The sequence below is a fragment of the Colias philodice genome, chromosome 11 (assembly GCF_061535455.1).
Source record: "Colias philodice isolate Cphi_HAF_F1 chromosome 11, ilColPhil1 Martin Lab GWU primary, whole genome shotgun sequence".
Taxonomy (NCBI): Eukaryota; Metazoa; Arthropoda; class Insecta; order Lepidoptera; family Pieridae; genus Colias; species Colias philodice.
Genome location: NC_143096.1, coordinates 11,900,710 through 11,911,695, shown reverse-complemented (window position 1 = coordinate 11,911,695; position 10,986 = coordinate 11,900,710). Strand labels below are relative to the sequence as shown.

At 31.8% G+C, this 10,986-nt stretch overlaps 1 long non-coding RNA gene across 1 annotated transcript; it reads right to left on the bottom strand.

Annotated features, from left to right (window-relative positions):
* Positions 1-210: 210 nt before the first annotated feature.
* LOC149484901 (uncharacterized) lies at positions 211-2,518 on the bottom strand. The gene is made up of 3 exons (XR_016316315.1): positions 1,937-2,518; positions 1,749-1,810; positions 211-1,674 (listed from the first exon to the last, which is right to left on the bottom strand). It is a non-coding gene; the product is annotated as an uncharacterized LOC149484901 (long non-coding RNA).
* Positions 2,519-10,986: the final 8,468 nt, after the last annotated feature.

Genomic DNA, 10,986 nt, shown 5'->3' with positions numbered 1-10,986 from the left:
TGTATTGTTACCGGGTTTTTATAAGTATACAAAATTTAAATTAAATCCGTCGGTTTATAGTGGGTCTAAATCGAATCGAAAGGAGAATTGGTTACATACAAACATATGTTTTAAGCTGATCCTGGCGATCCTTATCAGGATAAATTTATGATATTATTGTATTGTCATCGGACCTTGATAAGTGTTCAAAATTTGAACAAAATCCGTCGGTTTTAAGACGATACACAAAAAAAAATCCACTGCTTGGCGGGCGGAGTCTAATAGCTCGCTATCGCGAACGCGGGTGTGCGCGAAGTCATTCTTGCATACTCGCCGCGCTGCCGCTGGCCGACTCGGGACAAACATGTATGGAGTCGTCATACAGTTATAATATTGTTATACATATATTTAATTGTTGATTTATTGGTTTTATTTTCTTGCTTATAAACACAAAATTATCTTCTTTTTAACAACTACTTAGATATTATTAATAATTATTAATTATTATTATTTCGTAATGTTTACTTTATTACAAAATAATACAGGTTATAAATAATCTTTAAAATAACAAAAAATATTGTTACTCTGAAAAAATGAAATGGTACCTAATTACGCGGACTACTGAATTGATTTAGATAGAATTTGATGCTGACGTAGATATTACATCATGCCCAGAAATGAAAGGTACTATTTCTGAAAGAAGTTATAAACCCTAATTCTTCTCAGTCAAAGTCAAGAGTGGAAGATATCACTAATACAGTAAAACTGATGCGAAACTTTGGATGTTAATTTGTATATTTTTTTGTTAGTTGTTACTTAATCACGTCAAGACTACATTACCAATTTTGATAAAATATAGCTAATTGCCTGGATTTACACATAGGATACTTTTTATCCGAACTGAACACTTCTGTGGGATAAAACAGGATTCACGATATAACCTAATTCCACGCGGGCAAAGCCGCGGTCGGAATGATATTTTTTTAAATAAAAAAATTGTTTAAAAAAAACACAAAATATATTGACGCATGTATTTATTTTTTGCACTCTATTATAATTGTAATTATTCATTACAAATAATCAAAATAAAATAGCCAGAACAAAGTTAGGCCCTGGTAGGATAGGTAGGCAGGTACAGCAATGTGAGACGAACACTGGCTTATTTATACCAATAATAATGTATTATAAACATTAAATTAAGTTTACTTTCTAACAACAAAAATACATAATATTAGCTAATGTGAAAACGAATCAACCAATCATCCCACAACAATGAAATGTGCACACAAATATTCATCCAAATCGGTTCATGTGATTAGGAGGAGTGACTGCAGCGCCATCCTCCGGGCCCAATTGTGTTTCCAGATCACCCAGGAACTCAATTTAATATACTTACACAAAATTTTTCGAAATGAAAACTCACATTACTATGTAAATATGAATATAAACCGGTTTTAGTACTAAGCAATTTCCCACACAGGTGTAGTAAGTATAAATGAAATAAATATCAACATCAAATTCTTTATACAACATACTTATCTACCACCTACTAAGAAATTCTTGAAATTTTTTCGTATTTTTTTTAAATATAATACTACTCCAACGAGTTCCTGTTCCATAATTCCATATTACGTCCACCATACTTCCACTAAGTTCACCATGATTTTTTATTTCTTTGCACTTTGTTGCTTTTTGCTAAAAATGGAATCATGCGATAAAACCAGTAGAGCGTTGATAACATACATTTTTGACTGAATAAAGGTACTTACGAAGGAGTGGGTTCACATTGTGAACAATCAGTGGGTTTATTTTCCTTCTGGATTCCGGATTTCTGAAAAGATTATTTATGCTATAAATGAAAAAATCTTACACATTCGTTATGTACTTAAAACAGGGGTACATATCAAACATCGTCTATAATACAATTATCATCAAATTTAAAATAAAACCAACTTACTTCATTAATTTGTTCCAATTGTAAGCATTCTTTTTCCTCCAACCTTTATGTTTCTTCTTCTTATTTTCTTTATTGTCCCCATTTGTCTCATTTTGTCTTATCGTGTTGTCACCCTTTTTTACGATTGCGCAAGCGACACAAGTTCCCCGTGTGACGGCCGTAGCGGGAATGACTCGTGCAGCGATCGGGGTAGGAAGGTACAGGGCGGCTCTCGCTATATTGGCTGGTCAGGCGCTAATTTCAAGTATTTCTTGTTTATTTCAAAACCATCGCATATTTCAAAATTCTAACACGGTAGACGTATAGGTTGTATATTTTATAGTTAATATCCAAAAAGTCGTAACTTTACGTTTGTTATTTTGAAGATGCCAGAGATTAAAAAAAAATAACAATGAGAACTTTGTATTTTTTTTCTATCGAGAAAATATCATGGAATCATGTTTCTAAAACGGTAGACGTATTGTGTTACTATTGAACTTTCTTGTCAAGAATTTTCATCACGACAACTTTAATAATATAAAAATTACGAAGGTTTAAAAAGGGCCGTAAATGTTAGAAAAATTAATTCATCACCTTAAGTGGGTCAAAATCGAGTCGAAACTTCGAAAGGAGTCGGTTACATACAAACATACAGGTGAAGCTAATAAAAGCGTGTTAATAATAAATACAGTGTTTTGATCTATTTAATTTTGTTGTCATTATTAAATTACATATTAATTATATTAATATATTATTATATAATATATTATTTAAATTTATATTAAAAACTAGCGATCCGCCCCGGCTTCGCCCGTGGTACATAATATTTACGTTTTCTCTACATAAGAACCATCCTCGTACTTCAAGGAATATAATAAAAAAAGAATTATCGAAATCGGTTCAGCCGTTCTCGAGTTATGCGCTTACCAACACATTTTGCGATTCATTTTTATATATAAGAGAAGAAGATGGCGAACCTCAAAAGTTATCGTTTTGTACCATTATGTACGAATACTACAAAGGCAACTCCTGACAAAAATCGGTGATCATAAATATCAAGAATCAAGAAAATTAACATCAAGAATATTATTCGTAACTAACTAACTAATTCGGAACCAACTAACAAATCGTATGTAAACGCTATGTACTGCAGTTAATAATAGCTATAACATTATGACGTCACAACTGTGGTGACCAGTCATGGCGCGTTTTTAGTCACGTGATTCTAACTTAAATTTCATCAATTTTTAATTGCTTATAATTAACGGAAAAAATTTTTTTTGTAAGTTATTTGCATTAAATATCAATATTATTAATAATAAAGTTTCAAAATACATAAAAAAAATCAATAATTTTTTTTTATTCAAATACTCAATTCAACGAAAAAGGTTTCAAAACCTGCATTTTTTTATTTTCGAATTATCTACGACACCATTGCTTCAATTACTGTTATAATAATAATATAATACGTGAAATAATTATTAATGTAGACTGATGTCCATGATGATGATGAATCATAATATTAACGGTTCCTTAAATGTACTTTAGATTAAACTACACATTTTTATACAATAAACATTTTTATAATACGTACCCAGATAACAGAAAATCTTATAATTTTGAACCCTATTAACTCTACCATAAGTCAATTAAACAACCAATCATGTCAAAATGCTCATTACAACGAACACAGAGCATACATACATTAATTGAGTTGATTTCACATAAAACGTTCAGTAAATTTCATTGAGTACCAAATTAATAATCGAAGTGTAATGGCTGACATTAATATCGAGTCGGAGTTAATTTTTTCAATTCTTAATTGTTTCACACTTGGATAATATTAATACTACTTGGTAAGGATTTAAACGTGTTATTTTGAAACAAAAACACAACTTTTTTAACATAACATTTATTCATCAGAAAATCTTCTTACATCAGAAAAAACATTGGCTATTGAAATACTTGATTTTGCCTGTGGTTTTGCCCGCGGGTGAAACCTTGCGGCACTTCTAGTATAATATTAAAAGATTCTTCTAGGTAAGTAAATAAATTAACGCTGTATAGTGTATACCTACTATTTACTATAATATAACACTATGTAACTGAAAACAATACCAATAAAGAATATCGCAAACCCAGCAACTGTTTCTAAAAGTTGCGAGATTGCAAACAACTTACTGACAATCGCCACAAACTTTCGAGTTAAGCGGCGTTTGATGACAAAGCGAAGATTAGATCTGTCGCTACGGAGACGAGTTTAGGCTTCTTATACACGATACGATGCTCAGTTATACGAATTCTATAAATAAAGTAAGATGTTAAAAATAAAAGGTAGATGTTAAAAATATATTATTACAACAACATTAGGTATATTATGTTGTTGTAATAATATTTATTAGAAATGACAGAAATATATTCGTAATGTGGAGATAAATACGGTAATATTGTTATGAGGATTCTAAATTACTAAATTACAAGTATAGCTACATTACATGTAATCACAAAAGTGGTTATTATTTTTAATAAATGTTCCAAATATGCTAAATACTTTTTTCTAAACATATCGAATAAATAGTAAGTATCTATTTAATACAGCAAATAGCTGTTAGGTTTGAATTTTTATTGATTATATTGATTTGATATACCTATTATTATTAGTATAATTTTTGTAATGTGTAGTGTCGACCGCCTCCTTGGTACAGTGGTTGACGCATGAGCGTAGAACCAAGGGGTCCTGGGTTCGATTCCCGGTGGAGACGAAGAAAAAAAAATGTCTCGGTCTGGCAGGACACAGAAGGCTGATCACCTGTCCCTAAAGAAAATCGATCAGTGAAACAGATGTATGGATAATGCATCTGCCCCTTACCCCACTAGGGGACACGGGACTTCACGTCTTTATGTAGTGTCGTATTGTGTAGCTGCCCTTCTAAAGGCAATTTTAAAGTTGTTCAGTCCAACTCCTTGTTAGATGCTGAAATGACGTGAATCTTGCTCAGTCTTTTAAGAAAGTAGTATGTGCACTTCACCAGTGTGAAACAATTTTTATAAAGATTAAGATTTGATTTGTTTTTAACTAGCTTACCGCCCGCGGCTTCGCCCGCTTTGTCTAAAACCCAATAAATTATGATATACTAAAACCTTCCTCTTGAATTACTCTATCTATTAAAAAAACCGCATCAAAATCCGTTGCGTAGTTTTAAAGATTTAAGCATACAAAGGGACATAGAGACAGAGAAAGCGACTTTGTTTTATACTATGTAGTGATGTGTTTTTTGTAGCGATAGACTTATGTAGGGTTGTCAAGGCATAAATAAATCAAAATTATAATAATATATATCTTATTTAATTTAAAGGGGAAAATAAAACACAGATCGTATTTCATACATTTAATCAAGAATCAAGAATATAATTATGTAGGTATACAAAGAAGGTTCACTTAAAAATATTTATTAGCACAATTATTTAATACACGTGTTTTGTCATGAAAAAAACTTTTGCCTCGATTTATCAATATTGTATTGAACTGTTGCTGTTGGTACCCTAAAAAATAAAATTGAAATAAATAAAAAAAACCGGCCAAGTGCGAATCGAACTCGCGTACAGAGGGTTCCGCACAAACACAGTTTTTATTACTAACTTAAAAGTTATGCTTTTCGCAATTTTTCTTTTATCTGTGCGACATTTCAATATTCTTGAGAATAGATTTCAGCTTGATACCTCGACGCGTTTCAGAGAAAAAGGGATCCTTGCAAAGTGATCCTCTAAGGTTTCCGTTTTTTCCTTTTGTGGCTCGGAACCCTAAAAGCAAAAAGTCTAAAAAATCAATATTAAAATCGTTACGTATCAATTTTTAATTACCACTTTCAAAATGGTGTTTGATATGAGCTTGATAAGCGATAACCTTTCGTGTGATTCATTTCTATGTAGTTTAGACAATTTGCGGCAGTGCTTCATCAAAGCATGTGTAGATGTGATGTGTATATGCTTTAAAAGGCGTTTTATTTCGTAAAATCTCAAGATATAATTTTGTCAATATTTTTTTTTAATATATTTTTATTCTTGTAAAAATTATAATTTTACACACAATTCAAATATTTTAAAGTTATGCAATATTTACTGAAGATTTTGAAATTCCATTTATTCTCAGAGCCTTCGCAGTTTATCCGCAAACTGTTTTCGGTAGAAAAAGTAATATTTCACGGTAATATTATTCAGACCGAAAGTAAAGTTCGTGAATAATTATAATAACTCATTTAAATTCGAGGATTCCGTATAAAATTAGTAATATTTGTTAAATGTAACGTCCATTCGTTTAATATTTTAGCGTTGGAAGTGGAACTTAGTTTCGTGAGATAAATATAAATCAAATTTTTATAACTATTTTATATCCAGTATTATTTATTTTTTAATATGTCCCATACACATAAAGAAGAGAATCAATAAAAAAAAATAGAATAAAGAGCAGAATAAATTCAATTGCTCTTATGGGATGGCGGAAGACGCGGGGTCGAATACCGCCTTGTTATCGATTTTTTTCTATTCTTTATAAAATTATAAAAGGTAATATTCATAATAATTATGTGTTTTTGTTTGTGTTATGTTTTTTCCTAGCAATATGAATATTTAAATTCTTTTCACCTTTTCAGGCTAACTTATGTACCTACCCAAATAAAAAATGTCTAATCCCTATTAGACATTTTTATTTATCAACAACTTACTTTTAATTAATATTTTTTGTACTTAATTGTACCAGTGACTTTTATGGATTCAATAAGTTCTAAAAAGAAAGCCTACTCTTACCTCCTACAGCACTTAAAATAATTATTCACTCACAATTCTAGAACGATCCACCCACTCACTGAATATTGCTAAACAAGTTCCGAACTTTTCTCATAAAGCGACACGTGTAAACGATCCATTTTCAATATTAAGCGAACTAGCTCATAACTGGCAACTCGTATAGTCACTGAGTTACCGTGGTAAAGTTTTTGCAACCACACTCGTGAATCTTTCACGGTTTAGTTTGAATCTATCACGGTAATTTTAAATTTATCACGTACTAGCTGCGCTCCGCGGTTTCAAGCTGAGGAGTTTGTTTGTTTGAATTCGCTAATCTCGGGAACTACTGGTCCGATTTGAAAAATTATTTCGGTGTTAGATCCATTTATCGAGGAAGGTATATATCATCTCGCTAAGACCAACAGGAGCGGAGCACAGCTAGTATTATATATGACACCACTCTCCAGACCTTTTAATAAACATTCATACACATTTGCCTTTTGAAAACTGTATTTAATAACCTTCCAAGACAATTATCTTAAGATATTTCCAAAGCCCATACCTACGAGTATATACATTAATATAACTTGGCGTTTACCTCATTCTAATCCCTCCAACTATGAAGCTCTCAAACTCAAACAAGAGTGGTGTACTTATGTTTATTACGTCTATAAATTTCGCTATTTACGACATATATTACTCTGTCAGGGATTAAACTGTAAATAGCTGTTATTTATCCAGCTACCGACGTATCTTAATTCTTAATACTATTATAAAGGCGAAAGTTTGTATGGATGTATGGATGTATGGATGTTTGTTACTCTTTCACGTAAAAACTACTGAACCGATTACAATGAAATTTAGCACACATATAGAGGGTAACTTGGATTAACACATAGGATAGGTTTTATCCCGGAAATCCCACGGGAACGGGAACTATGCGGGTTTTCCTTTGAAAACGCGGGCGAAGCCGCGGGCGGAAATCTAGTAATTTATATAATTAAGCCTTGTTATGGTAACTGTTAGGATACTTGTAATAGTTTATAAGTTTATGACTCCCTAAGTAGTATGATAGTACTGCTATATTATATCGAAATCAAAAGTCACACGCTCCGAAGGGAAACGGATCATACTGGAACCCCAAAGGAAAGCGTATGCGTGGCCGTCCAAAACAGACCTGGCGGCGGACAGTCATAGACGAAGCCAAGAAAATCGAGAAAACTTGGAGTGAGATCAAAAGGGAAGCTCTCGATAGACACACCTGGCGGAGCACTGTGGATGCCCTCTGCCCCAGCTAGGGGACACAGGAACATAAGTCAAGTCAATATTATATCGAAAAGAGAAATTAAAATTAAAACAAAAGCTTATTCATATAAACGACACAATCGTATAGTAAATACTTGATTCAGTAATATTCCATTGAGAAGAGTTGGATCAAATTCAAAATCTATGTAAGAGTTATATAAAAAATGCATCCATTCCTACTAAGATTCCTACTAACATTATCTTTTATTTACTAGTTTTAAAAAGTTGAAGAGTTTTTTTGTTTGAACGTGCTAATCTCAGGAACTAGGGGTCCGAAATGAAAAATTCTTTCGCTGTTAGATTGCCAATTTATCGCTATATACCATCATGTTAAGACCAACAGCAGCGGAGCAATGCGAGTAATACCAGGGAGGGGGGGGGGGAAACTAGTAAATAATATTACATACGTAGTTTATGTTATCGTGTTGAATAAAATTAATAAAACATTATATGTATTATAAAATTATGGTTTAAAAATATTTGATTTTATATCTGTCTTACTCGAAACTATTTTCAACGCAAATTAAATGTAAATTTAAACGTAAATTTTAATAATTTAACAGAAAAAAACTTGAAGAACTTTCAAAAATAATGTCACAGGCTGAGCGGGGGCGATAATATTTATTCTTGTATTAGACATGCAACTTATTATTATTAATTATAGGCGTAAATTATCTGCAAGTATAAAAATCCTACTAAGATACAGTTTGCAATAGATTTTACGTTATCTCACGGTAAACTAATGCAAATTTCTAAGAGAGAATCATTTCATATTAACTTTAACCCACGTACGGGTACATTAATCTACGAAGAATAGATGTGGTATCATTATATTATATTATCTGTCCTTTTGTAGTAACTACATAATATTTAGGTACTTGTTTGATAATATACTACTGTTTTAAATAGGGATTTACAGACTATGAAACTGGCTTTACCTAAGGTTTTTTTTTTTAAAAAAAACTTGGTACGTGTCAAGGAACAACCGAATGGAAAGCTACTTAAATAACTGACTTTCTTTCTATGAGAGAGAAACAGAAATAGTCAGAGAAATACGCGCACGCCGCACGGCTTACAAATAGAGCAAAAAGTGTCGTTACAATTTTTGGTCTTAATTCTATCTAGCCCCCTTTCTCAATGCGCAATAAGGAACTTCGTTCCAAAAATATTGGTAATTTTATGCCCTTACTCAAGTGTTTGTTAGTTTAATATTATTTTATTGCCTATGGAGGCAAATAAGCAACAATACGTTAAAGAATGAGGAAAACATTATGTTTTTCTTCTTTGTCAACATAAATGCTATTCGTCATGATAATATTCTGTTCAATGGTAAAATATCTAGGTAATTTTCTATAGTACGGTTTTTGTTAATATAAATGTTTCTTAGAGAGGGTTTTGCCCAACTCGTATTATATTGTAAAAGCAATATTTTTCTAGGACATGCCTATCTAAGCAGAGCACTTTTCCTAACAAAAGTGATGTGTGTATTGAGACCGCTCTAACACAGGTTAAAACTTTATAACAAGGGTACCTAGTCCCTACTTAATTCCTAGAAACACCGATTTGGTATGAGATTTCTGGAGATTTCTAAGACGAATATATAAAATAGATTTACAACTGTGATTTTTAATTCATAGCAAAATAATAAATCTACATGTGACAAGCCGCCCAAGCAAATACAAATATGACTTCCAAATAAAAACATTTATTATACGCATTTATCTCGAGCCTAATATTCTGAACTAGGCTATAAGTCTATATATTATCGAATATTAGAGTTAAGTAATTAATAGTAAATTACTACTCCTATATTTCAGACTAGCTGCGCTCCGCGTGGCTCCACTTCTGTTGGTCTTGGCGTGATGATATGTAGCCTATAACCTTCCTCGATAAATGGGCTATCCAACACTGAAATAATTTTTCAAATCAGACCAGTAGTTCTTGAGATTAGCGCGTTCAAACAAACAAACTCTTCAACTTTATAATATTAGTATAGATTAACCGGTAGATACATAGCTTTCCAATTCCTTTCGGGACAAAACTCGAGACTAAATTTAGCTTAACCATGTCTTCGTATATCCATTGCAAGTCTAATCGAATTGTATCGAAATTGTCACGTATTGGCTTGAAGAACTTGTCCTAGATAAGCCGAATGGCAACTATTAAGCTGGCGCACGTGTCCCGAATCCAGAGACAAGCCATGTATCATGCTTTGTCTTTGATTTATGCTGTTATGTTTCCTTTCTTCACTGTACATTATGTGGTCGTAAATCAAGCGTAGTCAGTCCTAGCAACTCTTTTGTTGGTTGGATTGGTTGGAAGAAATAGTAGAAAGATGATTGTATTTCTTAAACTATTAGAAACGGAAGGTAAAATTTTATTTTTTTTATTTATTACTCTTTAATAAAACTATACATTTGGTACAATTATATTTAACTTATTGCTAATTTAAACAAAACAAAACAAGAAAAGTACCTATAGTTTATTAGGCGGCCTTATCACTTAGAAGTGATAAGGCCGCCGATAGAACTTTGTTTAAATCGTGTCATAAAATCTACTATATGATAATGAGGTTAAGTCAGGATTTGCAGAAATTTACATTTCAATTGAGTAAAATAATGACCACATTAAAATAATTTAAGATTATCGTAACTTATTTAGATCTTGAGAAAGTTTTAAGATAGTCCAGAACTTTCCAGCAGTAGCGAGCCCGGCGTTTTCCAATAGTAGGTAAGTACCTATTTTTAAAACTGTGACATTAATTGCAAAATGCATTATAAACATATACTAATTCTTTATTATAGTAATATACAACGCCCACAATATTCGAATTCCATTTCAAGTCGTAGTATTAATCTCAATTAATAAAAAAATTGCGTATATAATATAGGTACCTACATTGTGTTGTAAGATCCTTGAAACTTCAATTAAGCATTGTCATTTACTCGTAAACATAGCGGAGATATTGTTACCAATTTAATCAG